Source organism: Condylura cristata, unplaced genomic scaffold (genome assembly GCF_000260355.1).
Source record: "Condylura cristata isolate star-nosed mole 26May11 unplaced genomic scaffold, ConCri1.0 scaffold00036, whole genome shotgun sequence".
In the NCBI taxonomy this organism is placed as follows: Eukaryota; Metazoa; Chordata; class Mammalia; order Eulipotyphla; family Talpidae; genus Condylura; species Condylura cristata.
The window spans coordinates 5,194,103-5,205,816 of record NW_004567137.1 but is presented as its reverse complement, the minus strand read 5'-3'; the positions used below and the strand labels follow the sequence as shown (position 1 = coordinate 5,205,816).

The 11,714-nt window shown below is 37.4% G+C and overlaps 1 protein-coding gene across 4 annotated transcripts in view; it reads right to left on the bottom strand.

Annotated features, from left to right (window-relative positions):
* Positions 1 to 11,714, bottom strand: part of SOX5 (SRY (sex determining region Y)-box 5) — a 695,778-nt gene that overhangs the window by 612,943 nt on the left and 71,121 nt on the right. The gene's annotated exons all lie outside the window — the stretch shown is intronic.

Below are 11,714 nucleotides of genomic sequence, written 5' to 3'. Positions count from 1 at the left end.
AGGGGCGGTAAGAGGATTCACAAGAAACAGAGTGGGGAGCAGAACAGGCAGATCTATAGATCTATGAAGTACACTGCTGAGGGGAGCAGGGGGCGAGACAGGAGAGGTCTGCAATGCCATGTGGTCACCTCCGAGCTCCAAGGCCAGGGATAGAACTTGCAATAAAGCAGCTGCAGCTGGTTTGCAGTGCTGCATCCTAATCCACTGCACCACCAAGGAGGGCCTATTGTTTTTATATTCAATTGTGTTTTCATATAATGTTTGCTTCTTTTCTCAGGTGTAATCCCCATAGACTTTCCAATTCACCCATCCACCATTGCCTAGTACCTTGTGCTTTTACCACCCTCATTTTGATCTCTTTCCCTCCCTCTCCCCTACAGAATATCTCTGATGTACAGTTGTCTTCTTATTTTTGTTTTGTTTTGTGAACAAGCCAATATTATGTACCAATGAGAGAAAAACATTCTAGCAATGAAAGTTTGACAAATCATTGATTTAAGAAACATTCTAATCTACTATGTTAAAATATGCTGAAATCTGTCTTAATCCAACAGATTTGGTATGGTTTTCATTCACGGATTATGGAAACTCCAACTAAAGTAAACGGATGGTTAAGGAAAAGTAGAAGCAAGGAAGGTAGAAAATAACTTTCTTTTGAGATAAAAAAGAAAAATAAAAGAGGATCATGCTCTCATAATAAATTATTTGTTCGGCATTATGTGAATTGGTAAACATGGTAGGTGATGGTGGACCATTAAAACATCTTCGAGCAAGAGTGCCAGAAGATGATACTGATAGGGGTTTCTTCACTGCCTGCTGCAAATCCAGGGGGATCTCACAGTTCTAGAAGCTCAAAGCCAATTGACAAATTTGACTGCTTCTATACTACATTTTGGTAGCACTTGTAGTGCCAGCAGCCCGCTTTTATTCTCTGGAGTATTCTCCACTGCCCGCAGCTGGGTACCAGTGCCTGTCTGGCAAGGTATCTTCCTGCCATGAGATCATGTGACACTGTATTCATAAGCATCCCTTATCAGTAAGATCTGCTCCTTCTTGGTGATTTTCTCTAATTACCTTGGCCTTCTGCAGTCCTGAAGCCCACTAGTCATGTTAATTAGGCATGGTAGGGAAAGAATTAGTCTTTTCTTTGTTTACCTTATATATCCAAGGTGGGTAAAGAATCAGAGGAAACTAAAACTACTCAGCACTGGGAAGAGAACATTTGAAAGGTTGAGATAGTGGGGAAGAAAAAAGCTTTATCACATGGAACCCAAAGCAAGTTTAGTTTCAAGCTAAGATTCCAGGAAATCTATGAAGAGTAATTTCTAATTGAGGAATTTAAGTAAAATTGATGTGATAAAAGATAAATTATTATTGAGCAAAGTGCTATATTACAGTTTTGAGTTTACTTTAGAAGGAAATGCATTTTCTAACATTTCAGGTGGGTAGGTCCAAAATATTAGAATTATTCCTATTCACAATGAAAATATGATGAGACAAGAAAGCTAACCAACTTACCCATTTGGAAATGATAGCACTTGTAAGAGCCAGCATTAAAAAACAGCTCTTTTGACACACAGACTTATGCTGTTGCTACTATATAATGCTGTTGGCAGGGTAGGTTTTCAGACTAATGGATGAAATTTATGCTTGGATTAGAACTAAATTATTTTGAATATTATTGTATCATGTTTCTTGTTGAATAAATAAAATAACAACAAAACTAAAAAAGAAAACCACTTTCAACGCAGTAGGAATATAATAGGATAAATACTTGGTACAGTGTTTTTGTTGGACCAAATCAAGTAATCGTCAAGAGTAATACATCAAACACAGTTCTTTTAATGTGGTTGGCATCCAGTAAATGTTGATTTGATAGAATTTTATCTTTCTGTAGATTATAAAAAAAATGATCATAAGTGAAATATCTAATTCAAAACATGGCCATCAAAATTATGACATATCAAAATATTGCTCTTAAAATCAGATACATATCCTTATGCCTTAAAATCCAAATTTATCATGCTTATCAATGAGAGAAAAAGATTGACATTTAACAGGAAAATGAACCTTGTCATTCTAGGACTCCAGTGGAACGTTACCAGTTTTTAATTCTAAGGCAACTCACACTCCTCATATTCTGTTATGATCCGACTCCAAACCCAGCATGTGCCAATCATCTTCTCTGCCTTCCAGAGTCTTCCTCCAAGGTGAAGGATAGCAGGAACACTTGGATCTGAACCCAAATAGTAGCTCAAGTCTGCCATCAGAGCTATTGCTCCTCTTGACATTATTTCTTTCCATTCCTTTACATAAATCTTTTAAAGAAGAAATTAAACTATAGCACTGAAAAAGTATGGAACACAAATAATTAAAGCAGCTAAAATAATACATATCAAACAGAGCTCTTCAGCTCTGTGTTAATATAGCCTTAGCAAAATGAAAAGCACACAACAGTTTAAGACCAAGGAAAGAGGCATCCAACGAAAACTATGACCATTGACTCGAGCCATGGTAACAATTAAAACCTCAAACTAACAAATAAACAAAAAATAGAACCTGCAGGAAGACATTAGGAGGTAGAGAGTAATTACTGGATCTGGAAAGTGACCAGGACACTGTGGTTTACAGCCTTCTTGGTCTAAAGGTTCTGAGGAAACTTTAATGTCTGCAAAGGAACTTCATGTCCACATCTCATCTCCAGGATGATGACAACCAGCAGTTAATCCTTCCTGCCTCTACTCAGGATTGGAGGCCATTTTGACTCAGAGAATAAAGGGCCACCTACAGAAATTGGTAGCAACATTTGCTATCCTTGGCTGCCTTTGCTAATTGGTTGGTGTGAAGTAAATTACTGAAGTATCTCAAGTATAACCCCCATATTTTAATAGGAATACACAATGATCTCACTCCTCATCTCCATTATGAATTATGAATTAATACTATGTACACTCATTGGGAAAAATTATGAACCCTCCTCTTGGACTGATTTTGAATAATGCATATGCAACTATTAGTGAGGCATTAGATGCCTATTGTTTATTCTATGTATGCTTAGATTTATCACACTAACTTATTTTTATCTCATTTTTTTTAAGAAACTGACTCAAGTGCAGTAATTAAAATACATTATAGTAGTGCAAGTGAAATCTGGAAAACCGCCAACATTTTCAAGAACTTATAATTTTCTTTTTCAGAGGAAAAAGTAGTTTTGACATCTTTGTGCAAAACAGTCACTAACAGTTACATACAATTTCAGGAAAATCACTGTTTTAATCATGACCTTTCAGCTGTCCTTGATTGAAAAAAAATTGGCCACCTACAGAAATAATTCTGTTGGGCCCTCATCTCTCTACTGATTGATGGCCTCATGGGGTTCTACATGTTCACAATTATAAATAAAACTATATAAAAGTGGCAGAGCTTAGCATCCATCTAACTAGACAGAATAAAAACAGTCCTAATTGACAATAAAGAGGACATTCTTTAAATGACATCTTTCCCATGTACCTGTATCAAAATCAAATGGTACATTTTTCTCTGATTAAATGTGTATTCTTTTGGTCACCATTCACTACAACCATTAATTTAGCATCCATTGTGTAAAAGACACTGTATTATACTCTGTTGGGGGTGATAGATGTGGATAAAACAGTTTCTGCATTAGAGAATCTATTATCTGGTGAAACACTCAAGAGCTAACTATATACTATACATACTTATGTGAGAATATATGCTTGCATATATATGTACATATATATAATTGAGCTTGGTTAAATATATTGATATAGAAATGTACACTTTTATTTCAGGAACATGCCACTATATATTTAAACTTGTATGAATACATGTGTATTATGTTATACCAGAAAACTTTTTACTAAAATATGAGAAGTCCATGAGTTTTTCTATAGAAATGAAAACAAAGATTCATCCTACTAGTTAAAGGTTTCCCACCTACTGTACAAGCAACAAAAATAGAGCTGGCATTCAGGACTCCATTAGAAGTTTATTGAAGCACTGTGAGGTTGGAAAGCTTTTAGGAGTTCAGCATAAATCATTCAATACACTAAAAAAGAGACTTAAAAAGATTTTCCCTTTGTATTCAATTTCTATGAGTGATCTCCACTTTACAACCTTATGCTCAATCCAGAAATTGAATTAATCAATACAATTATCTTTTAGAATTCCCTTTTGTCAACTACACTAGTTCATAGAGTAGAAAGGGAGATTGAGATTCCTTAGGTAGTAGGCTTGATAGCAAGATTCAGCTACATGGAACAGCTGGCACCAAAGAGGCAGGGATAAACCCTATCACTGTGTTTTGGGAGGGTTACAAAAATGAAGTAAAAACTATCCCTAAAACAAACCTGTTATCTACTAACCACACCCTAAAATACATTGTTTCACAGAAAACCACAGAAGAAAAATCTGTATATGATCAGAATGTGAATTCTGATGAAAAACATTATTACATGAGATTTTAGATTAAGTTAGTCATCTTTTAAAACAAATTCACATTTTTGAAAGTCATCAAATTGTTCACAATCACCAATTTTTAAAAATTCAATTCCTGTTGCCGCAAAATACACATTAATGATCTAAGGTCATCATTTCAAAAATACGAACTAAGGAAACTAAGACACTTATTTAGGTCCACGCAATACTTCTACATAATTAGATAATTATGACATAATTAGATAATTAAAGGAAAAGAATTTTATATGAAGTATTCATATTATACATGTTTACTTTGTACATGTGATAATGTTCAGCAAATTTAACATTAAAAGGGAAAAAGAATCCAATACCTGACCGATTAAAAATTTTAAAGGTTACTGAATAAAAGAGGAAGAATTTAAATTATCCAAACTGCTTATCTCTGTCATTTATATTCACCAATTGCCCAAATTTCTCTTCATGGAGCCAAGTCATATTTGAAAGAATATTTGGAATTTAATTCAATGTTGGATCTATAAATTCCTGCTTCAAAAGAATTCAACCCAGTAAGATCTTTAATCAACTAGAAAATACACTGGTATTAAGGATTTGTTACGAATAAATAAAAAATCAAGAAATATCTAGGAGTGAGTATCTATCTAATTGCTCACATATTTTTTCATATATAAAGTTGGTTAGTATTTGTTTGCTTTGTGCCCAGCCTTGCACCATCTGCTTTGAAGCTCATGCTTCTTATATACAAAGCAATTAATATTATTGGACTACTCACACTGTTGGAGCCAAATTTGTTCTAAAAACAATATTGTATATTAACCAAATTCACAAATGCATGATAAAGCAGTAACTGTATATTATAGACTTGTAAAAACAGTATTGGGTTAGCAGGAGTTGGAATTTCTATGAATTACTATTTTATTATAATATATTTTACTGGAATAACTTCACAGGCAAGTCTTGTATAACAGCAGATTCTAAATGGAGAAACTGAGGTAGCACAGTAAAAAGAAAGTTAAATCTTTGTCAAAGACAAATGGACGGGGCAAGTTATACACCTACTCTACTGTCTTGCAATCACAGCTCCAACATAGACTTTTTGAATTATTCAAACATTAGGATACAAAAGCATAAATAAGTTCACAGAACTTTAGCCTCCTAAATTTGAAAACATACCATTTTGCAGAGATAATAACCTGAAGAGCAATTTTTACTTTACAAGGTTTGAAGAGGAAAACATACAATTCAGAAGGGTCTATTCTACAGAAAAAAAAAATTCTGTTTCAATAACTAAACATGGTCAGTTAGCATTTTTAGAAGGTGGACACAGGATTCAATCAGTTGACAGTTTCTCTAAACTTAAGGAATTTTCAGTTTCACATTTCCAGATTAATGTAAGCCCTCCTTGTAAGCAGGTTGTGCTAAGTATTTGCTGAAGATTCTATAGGAAATATTCTAACACAGGATTAAACTCTTTCCATTCAAGAGACATGAGTGTATATGTAGGTGTGTGTGTTTTAATTAGCATAATTGTAGATAGACCCCTAGTCAAAGGAAAATTTATCATTTATTTTAACTAATAAAAAAAAAACCTCCCCATTCCTATTAGGTACGATGAATAGAAAAGGGAGTATGTCCATGGGATTAAAAGCTGGTCCAGAGAATGCTACCAGGCTACCCTATATTCTTTCCCTTCAATAAAGCAGTTAGACATATACCCTTCTAATTGCATGAGCTATAAATGGTCATTGAAAGGAGTTCAATCAAAAGGATTTAGAGGGCTCTCCCTGGTGGCACAACAGGTTAAAGCACTGCATGATGAAGCTCTCTGAAGCCACTGCAGCACGAGTTTGATCCCTGGTCAGGGAGCTGACCCACATGGCATGGCTGACCCACATGGCATGGCTCCTGACCCACCTGCTGCTCCCCTCAGCAATGCACTTCGTCAATCTGCCTGTTCTGATCCCCACTCTATCTCTGGTGAATCCTCTCACCCATCGTACCTCTGGCCTGTACCCCAGTTCTGTAAGCATAAATAAATAAATCTTAAAAAAAAAAAAAAAGGCTTTAGAATGGAACAGCTCCACTCTGTGGCCTCTGCACTCTGCACTTCTCCTACCTATGTCTCTCAATGACACAAGCCAGAGCTCACCTGCTGGAGCCCTGTCAACCCTCTTGCAAGCATAACGATGAAGATGTGGCCTAAGTGTAGAGGAGGAGCAAGTTGGGAGGCATCTGAGTCCCTCATGGCATGCGGAAACTTCTAGACTGGATGACCTCTGGGCATCCTGAATTTTGGAACAAAAAGAAACTCTTTTCTATTCAAACCACTGTTACTTGGGTTTCTTTTTCTTACAACTGAACACAAATGCTTCAAATGCTCAGTGAGAGAGACTCAGAAGTTGGTGTCAGATAAAATCCTGGTCTGTCTGGGAATTTCCTGCCCTTAGACTCCTGCTTTCTCTGTGCCTCAACTGGCTCATTTGCAAATGAGGTTACCTTCCAAAAAGCAATGCCAATACTCAGCTATACAATAAGCTAAGGTATGTTTAATCATTATTATTCATGATTATTGATATTTAAAAAAAAATTTAAAGACTTTAAAAATTTTAAAGCAATTTTTAGGCCCACAGTAATACTGAGGGGAAGATAAAGTCTCCATATACTCCCTGCCCCCAGTATCAACATCCCCCACCAGAGAGATACATTTGAAACAACTGGTGAACATACACTGATTCATCATAATCATTCATCATAATCAATCATTGGCATTACAGTTCTCTCCTCAAGATGTACATTCTGTGAATTTGTACAAATGTTTAATGACATGTAGCCATCCTCACGGAATCACACAAAATATACTCTGTGTTCCACCTATTTATCCTTTCCTGATCCTCAGCTGTTAGCAATGCTGATCGTTTCTTTGTCTCTATAGTTATGCTTCTTCCATAATGTCTTACAATTGGGACTACATAGTGTATGCCTACTTTGCATTGATTTCTTTCGCTGAATAAAACTCACTGGAGTTGCCTCCAAGTCTTTTAATGGTTTGATAGCTCATCATTATTGGTTTTATCGGGCAACACATGCTATAGTAGGGTAGTTCATTCACAGTTCAAAACTAGGTAAAAAATAGCAATAAGATGTGGCAGGCAGGAAACAGAGTCACCTCCACAACTAATGATAGAAAATGTTTAGGGGAGGGGAGGGAAGAGAAGGAAAAGTAGAGGAAGGGAAGTGGAGAGGAGAAGGCGATGGTTTAATTTGATGGCATTTTTTCCACTTGGATAAGGATTTGCTGTTTTTCAAACTGATTTGAAAAGCAATAATAGGGCTCCCCTGGTGGAGCAAGGGGTTAAAGTGCAGCACGATGAAGCTATCTGCAGCCTGCAGCCGCTGCAGCACAAGTTAGATCCCCAGGAAGGGAAGTGGCAGACCTCTCGTGCCTGCCACTGCTGTTCCTCTCAGCAGTGTATTTCAGTTGACCTACCTGCTCTGCTCCCCACTTGGTCTCTGGTGAATCCTCTCACCCCCAACACCTCTGGCCTGTACCTCAGTTCTTGTGTGCATAAATTAAAAAATAGTTTTTAAAAAATAAAGTTGCCAGGCCTTCCCTGGTGACGCAATGGGTTAAAGCACAATACTAAAGAAGCTAGCCGTCCCTGCATGAGTTTGATCTCCACCCAGAGAGGTGACCCACATGGCGAGGCAGACCTCTCTTGTTGTGCCTGCTGCTGCCCTCAGCAGTGTACTTCATCAGTCTGCCTGTTCTGCTTCCCACTCTGTCTCCGGTGAATCCTATCACTGTCCCTGCACCTCTGGCCGGGGTCCCAGTTCTGTATGCATAAATATATCTTTAAAAAAATAAAATTGCAATAATATTTCAAAGTCCTCTGTCTCATAAAATTTAAACATATTCTCTAATTGTTTAGTGGTGTCTTCCTATTTGTGAATGTGCTTTTTTGAACAACAAAAACTAATAAACTCCATGTGAACTCCCTGTAAGCCCCATGAGGGCAGAGTCCCTGCATGGTGACCCAGAAGAGAAGAACCTGATAGGAGTATTTCCATGGGTAGTCTTTCTTATTTGGGTAACAGGGAACCAGAGAAAAGATCCTCTGCTTTCACATCTGTAAAATCACCTTGTATGTTACAGCAAGAGTGTGAATGCTTTTGCACTTTTACTTTAAGGATGGAAAAGTCCCAGAAAGCAGAGACCTCCACGCTAAATTGAGGACTTGGCTCTGAATCTTGCAGGGCAAAGACAGAGCCGAGAGGTTGGGGAGGGAGGGGACAGTCGAAGCCCATTTATCCTTGGTTCTGAGCAGAAGGAGGTCTTAAAAGTCTGTTTCTGGAATGGCAGCCAGTGAGTAGGCAGCCCTGCAGGCACCCAATCACAAAGTTATGTGGGGAGAAAGGGTTCAGGGGTGGTGGTGTAGAGGGCGGAAGATTCCAGAGGCTTTAACTGCACCTCTTGACTCCCTAAGTTATGGGCGTTAATGAGCTGAGGATGGACTGAAGTGTGGTGAAGACAAATGAGAGCCCCAACATGGTCTGTGTGACTGCAGTCATGAGAAGCCAGTTTGGATGGAAGCCCAGGACTAGAGGTCATTGTAGGGCAATGGTACAACTCATTAGCCCTAGGTCTAGAGAACAAGTGAGGGCTTCCCACCTTTCCTCTCACCACTGAGCAGTTAAATACATCAATATCCATGCCCCAGCAACAAAATTTCATGACCCACAATGAAATCACACTGCGATTTTCAATCCTAACAGTCAGATCTCTTTGAGTCATACATTGAACCAATTATACTTAGAATCTCTATGTCTGAAAGGATGCCTTCTAATGAAAAGGGTGAAAGCGCCTGTCCTCTATATCCAATCATATTTCTGTTTGGTAAACTAGGGGGAGAAGTTCAACTGCATGGCTTGGAATCGAGCCCATGCCAGCAGATTGTGCTGGGTAGAAATAACACTAGTCTGTCTAGGTAAGATCAGTGCCAATGGTTCCAACTAAAATTAGAAAAAAGGAGACAGTACCTTGGCTCATGCTTGTGTTGGAGACAAGACTCTAACTCCTGCTAAAGCCAAATGATGGCAATTCAATTCCTGCCTGCCAGTTGCAAATCCCTATACTACCACTGCAGCACTATCAAAAGACTTTGCAATCCAGTGCACTGAGCAAGAGAGGTGATCTCTTAGATTAGTCAATGAGTTAGCAACTCGAGTGCTAGCGACTCAACAAAATGCATGCATTATATCTTAGAGAAGGCATTTTACAAAACAAAAAGCAGATTGTTTGAACAACTCAGAAAAAGCATATTACTTTGAAATAGATAAATGACATGATGTACTTATTTATTTAGTATTCAACTAAAAAAAAAATCAAAAACAAAATGACCTCATTGTTGCCACAGAACATCATCAAAGAACTCACAATACTTTTTCATTCATTTCAACAAATATAAATTTTGCTCTAATCTCATACATGTCATGAGGCACTATGCCACAGTAGAAGGGAAACTGGGCCAGGAATCAGGCAACGCGGGTATTTTTTTTTCTGTCTCTGTTGCATATTAACTGTGTAAAATGATACAAAATTTAACCTCTCTGAGTCTCAGTTCCTTGTTTACAAAATCAATGAATAAGATAAGCATTACTCAGTTCATAGAATATCTACTACTCTCTACCTTGATGAGTAGGTTAAGTTTAAAATTTCATGAGGACTTTACAACTCATTTTAATATTAAGTTTTCCATATGTCCTGTATTTCAAAGCCAAATATACATATATAATAGACAAGAAACTCTAGGTGGAATGACAAAGAATTAAATGATGTTGTGGTTGTTAATTTGATCTATCTTGCTACCTCACTGCACACACTTATAGATAGGGAGAGTATTTGTGTGAGTTAAACACAAAAACCCCAACATTATTCCAAACATTCTTCCGATGAAAGGATATATGGACACTGGACAGCTGGAATTTCTCCAATGCCTCAGAGTCCTTCAGGGAGCTAAAATTATGGGGATAGCTTCAGGTGCTACAAGACAGATGCACTCAGAATATTCAGGGCAAGACCTTTGTCAGATTTAAACTGATCTTCATTCCACAAAGATGATCGTACTATTGCTCCTAACGCCACTCCCAATATTCTTAAGCAGTATATAGAAATTTATCAAATCACCCTAATGTACAATACGTTAGTTGTTTCAATAGAATAACATAACTGGGCTTCTGTTCAGTGCTCCTTGTGACCTATTATCTTCCAGTGGTACCTGGTGCAGGAAGACCTTCAGTGCTCCGGGTTGGTGATGGATCATCAAGAAAACTGTTTGCACTGACCTTGTTACTGACCATAACATGGACAATAATCACCTGCCTGACTGCTGGCAATAGGAGCTAAGATTTTATTTCTGGCACTGACTCCTTTGACTCTGGGCAAGCCTTGAGATCTCTTTGTTAAGTGTTATTAATACTGGTGCTTCTTTCAGTAGATGCACTATAAAGAGTTGTGTACTTCCAAGTATGGCAAAAAATAGTTCCACTCCATTAGATATACTAGTGGAGAAAGGGAATCTTCATGTTGTGTTATCTTCTTTGAAGTCACAGATGCCTTTGAAAATCTGGTAGAATCAACTTATCTGTAACCTTTCCTCAGGGGGAAAAAAATACACCTGATAGCCTTATACAAAATGATTTCACATTTAGTAGGTCCTCTGATACTAACAGAATGTTGAGAAACCCAAGGGAACACTGCAATCTAGAGTCCAAATCCTTTCTGTGCAATTTACATGCAGTTAATCTTTGTAACTACGTTTGTAACTATTTGAATAAAATTTCTGAACATGCATGTGAAAATAAACTGAGGGTACAAAGAAACTCTAAGTTGTTATTGTTCCTTTACCCCAGTCCTTTAATGCTGTCACATAGCATTAAAAAAAAAAAAGTGTCACAAATTAAAAAAAAATAAATAAATAAAAGTGTCACCATTATGCTTTGGGAGGTGAGTCAGGTGAGTCCTCAGATCCTGTTTCTAACTTAAGAATCTGACCTCACTGAGTGGACTGACTACACTGAGTGCTGTGCCTGTACCTACTTTCTCCTTTTGTCTGATATAGATCCCTTTATACACAACCCATTCAATTGGATATACTAGCTCTCTGTGGAAATATTTTTATAATCTGGAGCTTCACACATATCAGATATACCTAGTCTGTCACTGGCATTAAAACTTCATCTTCACTTGAGTGCTTCTT